Genomic DNA, 12,523 nt, shown 5'->3' on the forward strand with positions numbered 1-12,523 from the left:
CTGACTAAAATAAAAACGCATAAAAATAAAAATTTTCTATTCCAGATTATAAATAAATAAAGGAGATAAAGAAGGTCTGCTTCACAGTAAAATGACAATAAATACAGAAGAAATAATAAGAGTTAGAAAATTGTCATTTGGCACCCATCACAATAACTGATTCAGGCAAGATTAATCAATGGATAATAATACTAATCGGTGAAAAGTTTGATGAAGAATGGGACAATTATGTAGCCTCAAAGTATCATCCACAAATTAGTTATTAATTACAAAGGAAAAATAGTAATGTTATGGCAGAGAAACGTGGCTAGTGAGAGAAACAAGTGATCAAAGTTAATATCATAAAAAATGAGACAAGTTGGGCTGGGTGTGGTGGCTCACACCTGTAATCCCAGCACTTTGGGAGACCGAGATGGGCAGATCACTTGAGGCCAGGAGTTCAAGACCAGCCTGGCCAACATAGTGAAACCCCATCTCTACTAAAAATACAAAAATTAGCCAGGCACAGTGGTGCACACCTGTAATCCCAGTTACTTGGGAGGCTAAGGCACAAGAATCTCCTGAATCCGGGAGGTGGAGGTTGCAGTGAGCTGAGATGGCGCCACTGCACTCCAGCCTAGGCAACAGAGTGAGACTTCGTCTCAAAAAAGAAAAAAGGCAAATTGACATCATATGCCCCTGATGTGATACAAGGACACATCACTTACATTTTTTTCCTGCCAGAAATGCATGACCTCAATCAAACCATGAGGAAACATCAGACAAACCTAGAGTGAGGGACGTTCTACAATACGGATGGCCTATGTGCTTTAAAAATGTCACAGACATGAAAAACAAAGAAATGCTGAGGAAGTCTTCCAGACTAAAATATAAAGAATATACACTGCATAATAGTATTATATCAATGTTAACTTTCTGAGTGTGTTCGGTGTAATTTAATGATATAGGAGAATGTCCTTACTCTTAAGAAATTGAGGAGTCCAGCTCCTGGCTAAAACTCTATGTGTGATTTTTAATTATTAAGGCCTGACCAATGACAATTACAAAGACTTCAGCTGTCAGCCTTTGTAGGAGAAATCTGCCGCCACACCAGACTTGGAATATATAGCCAAGACGTTATAGTCTCTAAAGAGACTGGCCAGCCCCACTCTTACAAATATCTGTATTCCTAGGCCAGGCACCTTCATTGGAGAATGATGATCATTAATTCAAATTTCTAGGTTTGTTCATGCCACTCCTGCTGATTATTGAGCCAGAGTAGCCTTCATCAGGAGGCCAGGTCAACTAGTCCACAACAAAATCCAAATCATAGCTGACAAATTCTCAGGCATTAAAAAAAACAGCTACTGATGAAATAACAAAAATTAATCACCAACGTCTACTAATATATTTTTGTTGATATCTACAATATCAATAAAAATACAAATCAGGCACCCTCCCCTAAATAATCTGGGCAAGAGCCTTCCTCCAAAAATCTGGGTCTGGTTACTCAATAACGGGGTCTCTAAGAGACTGATGGGCTTCTCACTAAAAAATTAATGGAAAGGTACTGGGCTACACAGGGCTCAACATACAGCCCCATTAGGGTCTGCACAGTGATGACTAACATAAAGACTATCTGAAGTGGCTAGCAGGAGTAAGCTGTCATTATGCTATTGTGTCTGCCATTAACTATCAAACTGTCACCCCCAAAATAAATGCATACATATGTGTTTATACAGACACACACATACACATATACATATAGAAATAAAGTAAATATAAATGTGGGAAAAGGTCAAAAATTGGTGAATCTAGATGAAAGCTATATATTTATTCATTGAACTATTCTCGCAACTTCTCTACAGGAAATGGCTAGCACATGTGTAAATTTGGTCAACCTCATTAATAAATAAATGAAAATGAGCAATCATCCATCAATTATATAATTGGCAAGGTATAAAAACACTGATAATATATGCTTGTGGGGACAATATTCAGAAACAAGCATTCTGTTGCACTCTTGGTGACAGCATGACCTTGTTAAGCCTTTTTAGAAGATAATTTGGCAAGTCCTCTTAAAAATTAAAACAATTTCTTCATTTCAGAAATTCCAGTTATAGGAATCTGTCCTACAGAAATGTCTCCACAAGAATACAGACATGTACATTCATTCCCTTCCTAACTCTGTGATAAAACAAAAGTGGAAGCAACCCAAAATTCTATCAATAAGGGAACAAATATAAGAAAAATGATGGTTTATGCTTGAATTATAATTGTTATGGGTTGAATTATGTCCCCCCCAAAATTCATATGTTGAAGTCCTAACCCCCAACGTGACTATATGTAGAGGGAGAGCCTTTAAGGAGGTAATTAAGGTTAAATAAGGCCATAAGGGTAGGTTCCTCATCCAAGAGGACTGGTGTCCTTATAAGAAGAGAAAAAGACAACAGAGCTCCCTCTCTCTCTCCCTGCACCCAAAGAAGAAAGGCCATGTGAGGCCACAGCAAGAAGACAGCCCTCAGCAAGCCAGGAAGAGCAGCCTCACCAGAAGCCAACCCTACTGGTGCCTTGATCCTGGACTTCCAGCCTCCACAGCTGTTAGAACACAGATTTCTGTTGTTTACACCACCCAATCTCTGGTATTTTGTAATGGCAGCCTGAAATGACTACTACAATAATCTTCTGCAACTGTTAAGAAGGAAAAGGTGACCACACTTTGGTTACTCATTTGATGAGTATTTGTTAAATTACCACACTGAGTGAAAACCACGAGGTGGCAAACCGTATACTTACAAGCCTTCCTTGTTTCAAATAAATGGATTAGATAGAAATGGTAGACTTCTAGTCCTGACATGATGGCAGAGACTCCTCTTTCCCTGCTCTTCCCCACTAAGTACAACTATAAACTCTGAAAGTGATGCAAGAGACAACCAAAAGAGGACTCTGAAAGGAGGAAAGTGGAAAGCACACAGGTTAGGGACCCAAGGACTTATGATCCCCCCACCCCAACAACGGAAGGCAACCCAGGCCTGTGTCTCTAAACCCCCAACCTAGCAACAGAACACAGCCTAGGTAGTCTCTGTCTTCCCCCAAATCAGCAGGAGTCCTTCCAACAACACCAGACAAGCCTGTGACACCAGCGAAGGAGATTAATCTGGAGTCTTGCTGACAATAAGCAGCCACCGGAAGTGCTTCTTCTCCACTAAGCCTGAGACTTCCTTCCCCTATCTAGACACTCCCTCTCCACTTCAAGACACCTGGCAGTCAGGTAGGATGGCAGGGGGATCCCCACACAACAAGCACCCAGCCAGGAAATGCTCTTCATCCCTGCTGGCCAAAGAATCGGCTCTCTCACCCAAAGAACAGACACCATACAGATGCAGCAGGGGAAAATCTGGACACAACAGGCACCCAGCCAAAGAAGCACTGTTTATCCCCTGTGTAGTGAATTCCTGGAATTTTATGTTGCTTTGGCATCCACTTTGAAGGTAAGCTGGACTTTCTCGTACAAGAAGCAGGACTCAGTCACCCTTGACAGTCTCCAGTCCTCCACCTCCTCCCTGTTCCTAAACATGGTCGACTCAGATATCAGCCTTATACAACCACCTACTGGTGACCACCTCCCTAGGGGACAGCTAGACACAACCCACTTGACTCGCCCCTCTGATCCCCACACCCCACATGGACTGCACAGATATGCCGCAGTGACCACCTTCCAGTCACAGCGTGACTCCATGGAACTTGAGACTGCTTGCTCTAAACCCATCAGTTAAAACTCTCCATGAAAAGGCTTCACCCCACAGGTCTGTCCCCCCGTGCCCCTCTCTGTCCCCACTCGCTGGCTGAGCACATGTGTCATGGTCAGCTCTCTGTGTCCCGTTGGCCCTGTGAGGTGTGCTGCCCTCTTCCGTCTGGACCTGTAAGGAATGTGCTACCTCCTTGACTTTCCGTGTTCTGTTGAGTTGCCTCCTCTGTGTCTCACCTACCCCACACACCCAAACCTAACTTCTCTCCCAGTCACGGCTCTCCTAGAGAGTGGCTATCTTGGTAGGAATAAGCTTGATCCAGATCAGACAAGGGCCACAAGGGTGTCTGCCAGAATAAACAGGTTTCCTGGGAGAGGGACACCTGGTCATGGGTCAGACACAGGCACTAAGCTGCTCACAAGAATAAAGAAGAATTCTCTGAAAGGCACATTTGTAAACACCCACAACCACATTCCCTGGAGCCCCATCAGGATGCGGTTAGAATTTAAAGCCAAGCACATTATTAGAAGGTTAGAACTTTCAGGCCCACGCCCAGACCTCTAGAGAGGGGACAGGGGCTACAGACTAAGTTAATCACCAATGCCCAATGATTTAATCAATCATGCCCATGTTATGGAACTGCCATAGAAACCTCTCAATGGCAGGGTTAGGGAGCTTCTGGTTCAGTGAACACACTGTGTTGGGAGGGCGGCACACCCAGAGAGGGCACGGAAGGAAACTCTGTACCCTCCCATGCCTTGCTCTGTAGAACTCTTCCACTTGATTGTTCCTGAGTTGTATCCATCATAATAAACTAATAATCATAAGTGCTTTCCTGAGTTCTGTGAGTTGTTCTAACAAATTACTGAACCTGAAGGGTACATGAGAATCTCTGAATTTGTAGTCGACCAGGCAGAAACACAGGTAGCCTGGGCACCCCACTCGTGGCTGGCATCTGAAGTGGAGGTCGTCTTGTGGGAATGAGCCCTTAACTTGAAGGTTCTGCACTAATTCTGGTACCTATATAGGAATTTGAGGAGGACACAATTCAGCCCAGTAACAATTTACAAAGATTTAAAGCAACCAACACAAAAATGCTCCCATGATTACAAGTTCTTCTGAGATAAAAACAAAATCTCAGCAAAGAAACAGAAGTTATAAAACAGAGAACAAAATGGAGATTATAGAACTAAAAAATACAACAAGCAAATAAAAACTCACTGAATGAGGTCAATAGTTTAGTGGCGATGACAAAGGACAGAATTAGTGAACCTGAGAAAAGATCAATAGAATTTACTCAATCTGAAAAACAAGAAAAAGAAAACTGAAAAAAAAAATGAATAGAATCTCAGGGATACATGGGACTATAACAAGATCCAAATTCATATCATTGTCATTCCAGAAGGAGATGAGGAGAAACAGAAGGCGGTAACAAGAGTATTTGAAGAAATAATACCTGAAAACTTCCCAAATTTGGCAAAAGACATAAACCTACAGATTCAAGAAGCTGACCAAATTCATAATTCATGCCAAGACATGGCAAAATTAAGCTTCTGAAAACTACAGAAACAGAAAAAATTTGGAAAGCAACCACAGAAAAACAATGCATTACCTATAGGTAAAAAATCAAAACAAAACAACAACAACAACAAGAAAAAATTTGAATGATAGCAGATTTCTCAACAAAAACCACGGAGGCTAGAAAAAAGTGGCATAATATTTTTCAAGTGCTAACAAAACGGGACTGTCTACCACCAATTCTATATCTGGCAAAGTTATCCTTCAGGAATGAAGGGGAAATTAAGACATTCTCAGGTGAAGGAAAACTGAAAGAATTTGTCTCTGGCAGACCTACTCTTAAGAAAATGCCTAAAGGAAGTTCTTCTAACACAAGGGAAGTGATAAAAGAATGAATCTCAAAGCACCAAGAAAGAACCAGGAACAACAGAGCAGAAAAATGACCAATTCGATATAAATACATAGGGAGGAGAAAGGGAATCAGAGGAAGGGGTGGAAAGAGAAAGAATGAGAGACAAACTTCCCTAGGGACATTTAGCAAACTGTGAAGATGAGTCCCCTTCTCTCCAGAGGGTGATTTAACCAATCATACTTTTTTGTGTGTGTAAGATGGAGTCTCGCTCTGTTGCCCAGGCTGGAATGTGGTGGTGCGATCTCTGTGCACTGCAACCTCCGCCTCCTGGGTTCAAGCGATTCTCCTGCCTCAGCCTCCTGAGTAGCTGAAATTACAGGCACCTGCCACCACACCTAGCTAATTTTTGTATTCTTAGTAGAGACAGGGTTTCGCCATGTTGGCCAGGCTGGTCTTGAACTCCTGACCTCAGGTGATCCACCTGCCTCGGCCTCCCAAAGTGCTGGGATTATAGGCGTGAGCCACTGTGCCTGGCCAATCGTGCCTTTTTATATTCACATCTTTTTTAGATTCCTGAGTGGTTTGTGTGCAACTGTTCCATCTGCAATGAGAAAGAGTTCCATTTCTTTTACAAGACCAGCAGAAGAGGCCGGGCGCAGTGGCTCATGCCTGTAATCCCAGCACTTTGGGAAGCTGAGGTGGGCAGATCACAAGGTCAAGAGATCGAGACCATCCTGGCCAACATGGTGAAACCCCACCTCTACTAAAAGTACAAAAAAATTAGCTGGGTGCGGTGGTGTGCGCCTGTAGTCCCAGCTACTCGGGAGGCTGAGGCAGTAGAATCACTTGAACCCAGGAGGCGGAAGTTGCAGTGAGCCAAGATCGTGCTGCTGTACTCCAGCCTAGCAACAGAGTAAGACTCCATCTCAAAAAAAAAAAAAAAAAAGACCAGCAGAAGAGAAAAAAATCCCACAATGAAACTACAATAAAAAGATATGTGAGCGCACAGTCAACCTTCGAACTGCTTGCAGAATCTGCCTGGCAGTTCAGCAGTATGGCAACTATGGTTTGTCAAAGGCCCACAGTGATAGTGGTAAAAAGCAGCTGAGATGGCAGATAGGTTTGGTACAGTGCCTTCTGGCTGGTGCTAGGCAGCTGGAGCACACAGGTACATACCCAAGATCTTGGTCCCATGGGCAGTACAGGATGGCACAAGGAAGGTGGAAGAAGCACATTCTACCCTGTCTTTCCCACTGAATACAAGTATAGAACTTGGACAAAGGCCAGGCTGGTGGCTCACACCTGTATTCCCAGCACTTTGGGTGGCGAGGCGGGCAGATCACCTGAGGTCAGAACTTAGAGACCAGCCTGCCCAACATGGTGAAACCTCGTCTCTACTAAAAATACAAAAATTAGTCAGGTGTGGTGGCAGGCACCTGTAATCCTAGCTACTTGGGAGGCTGAGGTAGGAGAATCGCTTGAACCTGGGAGGCAGAGGTTGCAGTGAACCAAGACTACGCCACTGCACTCCAGCCTAGGCAACACAGCGAGACTCCATCTCAAACAAAACAAAACAAAACTTGGACAGAATGCATGAACTAGCAGTTTGATGCCTCTGAAAAGTTAAAAAAAAAAAAAAAGGAGCAGGTAGATTATGGGAAAACATCAGAATTTAAAGTACCACTAAATGGACTGTGAGTTTGCCACTTATTATCTGGTATCTCCTGGCCCAGGATCAAGGCATTATCAAACCAAGAAGAGAGCACTGAGACGCAGAGAGGGAGAGCTCAAGAAGCAGCCCTCTGGATCTGGCTTGGAGTGGTAAAAAGAACCGGGCACAGTTGGGGGAAGTGTGCAGCATAGCGCAGTAAGTGGAGTCTCAGTTTTCTGTCAGGAGGACGGACAAGGAGGGCCACAGAGAACCAAAAAGTACACAGGAAATCATGGAGAGGAGGAGCTCACCCCATAAAATCATTTATCCACTCCCGGGCTCATCCTCAAGCTGTGCATGGATGGATCCAATCCTAAACAGAAAAGTGAACACTTTGAGAACTGAACTAAGGGACAAACCACTGCCTGCCTAGGTCCCAGAATGGCCACAGGGTCGCACATAGACAGGACAGGTCTGAATGGCACTGCATAGGTTTGAAAACTGAACTGACATTGAAACCACAAACCACAGAAGGCTGATGAGAACTTGCAGGCTGAACTCAACCAGGCTGACTGCCTATCACAAACAAAAACATCAACTTTCTCCTCAGGATTTAAACATAACCCCAACTTATAACATCATCTTCAAAATGTCCAGGACAGGATCCAAAATTACATGGTACACAAAGAACCAATCAAATCTCAACTCACATGACAGAAAACAATCAACAGACACCATCACTGAGATTACACAGACGTTGGAATTATTTGAGAAAGTATTTAAAGTAGCTATTATAAAAACACCCCAAGAAGTAAGGGCAAACACTCTGGGAACCAACAAAAAAATAGAAAGTTTCACCAAAGAAACAGAAGATACAAAGAAGAACCAGCCGGGTGTGGCGGCTCACGCCTGCAATCCCAGCACTTTGGGAGGCTGAGATGGGAGGATCATGAGGTCAGGAGTTCAAGACCAGGCTGGCCAATATGGGGAAACCTCGTTTCTACTAAAAATACAAAAATTAGCCAGGCGTGGTGGCACGTGCCTGTAGTCCCAGCTACTTGGGAGACTGAGGCAGAAGAATCGCTTGAACCCAGGAGGCAGAGGTTGCTGTGAGCTGAGATCGCACTACTGTACTCCAGCCTGGGAAACATAGCGAGATGCTGTCTCAAAACTAAAAAAAAAAGAACCAAATGAAAATTTTGAAACTGAAAAAGATAATAACTGAAATAAATCCCCAATTGATGGACCCAACACAACAGAGATATCAGAGAAAAGAGCAAGTAAACTTCAAGGTAAACCAGTAAAAATTACCTAATCCCAAAAATAGAAAAAACACTGCAGAAACATGAACAGATTCTGGGACCTGTGGGACAATACCAAAAGGTTCAAAATTCATGCCATCAGAGTTCCAGAAGGAGAGGAGAAAGAGGATAGTACAGAAAAATATCTGGAAGAAATAATTCCTGAACACTTCCCCAAATTCGGCAAAAGACAAAAATCTGTATGTTCAAGAGGCTCAGCAAGTCCAAAACAGGATAACCCCAAAGAAATCCACATTCAGACACATCGTCACCAAACTGCTGAAAACTAAGGACAAGTGAAAAACAACATATTATTTACAGGAGAACAACTATTTAAATGACTGTGGATTTCTCATGAGAAACCAGGGCGTGCAGAAGAAGTGGAACAGCATTGTGAAAGTTCCAAAAGAAAACAACAGTCCACTGAAAAATCTATATGCAGTAAAAATCTCCTTCAGAAATGAAGGTGAAAGAAGACATTCTCAAGGAAGGAAAACCAAGACTATGTTGCCAGCAGACTTGCTCTGAAACGACTGCCAAAGGCAGTTCTTCATAACAGGCAATTGATATCAGAAGAAAACTTAAGACTGTGAACAATGAAGGAAGAACATCAAAGTGGTAAAAATCTAGGTAAATAGAATAGATTATCCTTGAGTTCTTTAAAATACATTTGACAGTTGGAAGAGAAATAACATTTTCTGGTAGAATTTTCAATGTATGTGAAAGTAATATTAATACATAAGACAACAAAAACATAAAGGGGAAAGGGAAAAGGGACTTATAAGATGGTAAGGTTCACACACTCCATTTAAAGAGGTAAAATATTGATGCTAAGCATGTTGTGTAAACTTAAATATATACGGTAATTTGCAGGGCAACCACCAAAAAAAAACTATGTAACTGTAAATAGATATAGTTAAAAAACACAATAGACAAATAAAAATGTAATCTAAGAAAATGTTCAAATAACCCAAAAGAAGGCAGAAAATGAGAAACAGAGGAATAAAAAGGGAGAAAAACCAGAAAACAAATAATAAAGTGGTAAATACCTAAATCCAAGAGTATCAATAATTACATTAAATGTCAATGGACTGAATGTACCAATTAAAAGGAAGAAGTTTTCAAAATGGATTAAAAAAACATTACCCAACTGTTATGGACTGAATTGTACTCCCACCCCACAAATTCATACATTGAAGCCCCAACCTGCAATGTGACTCTATTTAGAGACTAGGCCTTTATAAAGGCAATTAAGGTTAAATGAGGTCATAAGGGTGGGGCCCTAACCCAGCAGAACTGGCGTACATATAAGAGAAATGGACATCAGAGCTTGCTCTCTGTGTGTGTGAGCAGAGGAAAGGTCTTGTGAGGACACAGCAACAAGGTGGCCATCTGCAAGCCAGAAAGAGTGCCCGAGGCTAAAACCAAATCAGTCAGTACCTTAATCTGGGACTTCCCAGCTTCTGGAACCGTGAGAAAATTAATTTCTGTTGTTTAACCCACCCAATCTGTGGTACTTTGTTATGGCAGCCCGCGCAGACTAATATACCCAGCTACATGCTGTCTAAAAGAATATACTGGCCAGGCACGGTGGCTGATGCCTGTAATCCCAGCACTTTGGGAGGTCGAGGTAGGCGAATCACCTGAGCTCAGGAGTTCGAGACCAGCCTGGGAGACATGGCAAAACCCCATCTCTACAAAAAATTAGCCAGTCGTGGTGGTGTGTGCCTGTGGGCCCAGCTACTTGGGAGGTTGAGGTAGGAGGATCACTTAAACCCGGGAGGTCAAGGCTACAGTGAGCCGAGATCATGCCACTGCACTCCAGCCTGGGTTAGAGAGGGAGATCCTGCTAAAAAAACAAACAAACAAACAAACAAACAAAACACAACATACTTCAAATATAATAATACAGGTATGATTGGAAAAAAGTAAACCATTGAAATACCAACCAAAGAAGACTGGAGTGACCATATTTAATAACAGCCAAAGTAGACTTCAGAGCCAAAACTCATCCAGGATGATGAATGACATAAGGATAAAAAAATTCACCGGCCGGGCACAGTGGCTCACACTTGTAAGCCCAGTACTTTGGGAGGCCGAGGTGGGCAGATCACTTGAGGCCAGGAGTTCAAGACCAGCCTGGCCAACATGGCAAAACCCCGTCTCTACTAAAATACAAAAATTAGCTGGGCATGGTGGTGGGCATATGTAATCCCAGCTACTTAGGAAGCTGAGGCAGGAGAATCCCTTGAAACCGGGAGGGGGAGGCTGCCGTGAGCCAAGATTGCAGCACTACGCTCCAGCCTGGGTGACAGAGCAAGACTCCATCTCAAAAAAAAATTAATTAATTCACCAAAAAGACATAACACTCCTAAAAGTGTATGCATCTAGCAACAGAGCTTCAAAATATATGAAGGGAAACTAATACAACTGATAGGAGAAACAGGCAAATCTGCAATAATAACTGTATACTCAATACTCTTTTCTCAGTAACTGATAGAACCAGTAGACAGAAAATCAGCAAGAATATAGAACTAAACACCATCAACCAACTGTATGCAATTGAGATATACAAAACACTCCACTATAAAACAACAGAATATATATTCTTTTCTTTTCTCTCTCTCTTTTTTTTGAGACAGAGTCTCGCTCTGTCACTCAGGCTAGAGTGCAATCAATGGCGCGATCTTGGCTCACTGCAACCTCCGCCTCCTGTGTTCAAGCAATTCTCCTGCCTCAGCCTCCCGAGTAGCTGGGACTACAGGCACGTGCCACCACGCCTGGCTAATTTTTTATATACATTCTTTTCAAATGCACATGGAACATTCACCAAGAAAGGACATATCATGAGTCAGAAAACCAAATTTAACAAGTGTAAAAGAACTGAAATCATGCAAAGTATAATATGTTCTTAGACCATAATGAATTTTTTTATAGTAATAGATAACAGGAAAATCCCTAGGTACTTGAAAATTAAACATCATTCTTCTAAATAATATATTGGTCAAAGAGGAAGTCTCAAAGAAAATTAGAAAATACTTCAAACTGAACAAAAATGAAAATACAACATATGAAAATTTATGGGATGCAGCTAAAGATGTGCTTAGAGGAGGCCGGCTGTGGTGGCTCACGCCTGTGATCCCAGCACTTTGGGAGGCCGAGGTGGGTGGATCACCTGAGGTCAGGAGTTCAGGACCAGCCTGCCCAACATGGCAAAGCTCTGTCTCTACTAAAAATACAAAAAAATTAGCTGGGCGTGGTGGCGGGCGCCTGTAATCCCAACTACTTGGGAGGCTGAGGCAGGAGAATTGCTTGAACCCGAGAGGCAGAGGTTGCAGTGAGCCGAGATCACACCACTATACTCCTAAGTGACAGAGCGAGACTCCGTCTCAAAAAAAAAAAAAAAAAAAAGAATCACCATATGATCCAGTAATATCACTCCTGGGTATACATACAAAGGATCTGAAATTAGTATGTCAAGGAGATATCTATAGTCCCATGTTTATTGCAGCATTATTTGCAACAGTCAAGTTATGGAATCAACCTCAGTTTCCATCAGTGGATGAACAGATAAAGAAAATGTGGCATATATATACAATGGAATATCATTCAGCCTTTAAAAGGAAGGAAATTCAGGCCAGGAGCGGTGGCTCACGCCTATAGTCCCAGCACTTAGGGAGGCCAAGGCAGGCAGATCACCTGAGGTCAGGAGTTCAAGACCAGTCTGGCCAACATGGTGAAACCCCGTCTCTACTAAAAATACAAAAATTAGCCGGGCGTGGTGGCAGGTGCCTGTAGAATCACTTGAACCTGGGAGGCGGAAGTTGCAGTGAGCCAAGCAGCCTGGGCGACAAAGCAAGACTCCGTCTCAAAAAAAATAAAATAAAGAAGGAAATTCTGCCATTTGCAACAATGGATGAACCTGGGGGACATTATCCTAAGTAAAATAAGCCAGGTACAGAAAGATAAATAC

At 42.6% G+C, this 12,523-nt stretch overlaps 1 protein-coding gene across 13 annotated transcripts in view; it reads right to left on the bottom strand.

The window, feature by feature from the left end:
• The window catches only part of ZNF182 (zinc finger protein 182), a 33,617-nt gene that overhangs the window by 15,018 nt on the left and 6,076 nt on the right, over window positions 1–12,523 (bottom strand). The window lies entirely within an intron of this gene.

This window comes from Symphalangus syndactylus, chromosome X (assembly GCF_028878055.3).
Source record: "Symphalangus syndactylus isolate Jambi chromosome X, NHGRI_mSymSyn1-v2.1_pri, whole genome shotgun sequence".
NCBI lineage: Eukaryota > Metazoa > Chordata > Mammalia > Primates > Hylobatidae > Symphalangus > Symphalangus syndactylus.